A 518-nucleotide genomic window follows, 5' to 3' on the forward strand; every position below is an offset into this window, starting at 1 on the left:
GGAGCCTGGTCTCTTTGTACCCTTTCAATTTAGAAAAACGATGGGCCGCGTGGGGAACATAAAGTTCATTTGTTTGAATCGCGCGCTTCAGGATTGTGCCAAAGGCAACTTAACCTCCTTGTTTTGTTTCAAGACGTTTCGCTTCTCAACCAAGAAGCTTCTTCGGAGCTGAAGAAAAAGATACCACGAAAAAATTGAACATGTTATGCCACTGACGTTAGTTAAAATAAGCTCGGTCCTTGTTCTTAAAGTCTCCGAGAGTCGAGCAAAGAGCTGCTGTCCAGGGTGCTGTTGCACAGACCGGTAGCTGTGGAGAGAAGGCCCTTTCCCTAGGGCACTTCAGTTCCTGACCAGAGGGGAGATTCAGAAACGACCTGCAGGGCCAGCAGAACCCAAAACGGAAGGGAGGAGGCAGCAGTGGCACGTGAAGCACAGGGTTGTTCTGATAGTTTGGGTTGAGTTGGCACTGTTTTTCCAAGCATATTAGCAACTTCAGCGGCTGTTTTGTGTTTGTCTTT

The sequence above is a fragment of the Ahaetulla prasina genome, chromosome 5 (genome assembly GCF_028640845.1).
Source record: "Ahaetulla prasina isolate Xishuangbanna chromosome 5, ASM2864084v1, whole genome shotgun sequence".
NCBI lineage: Eukaryota > Metazoa > Chordata > Lepidosauria > Squamata > Colubridae > Ahaetulla > Ahaetulla prasina.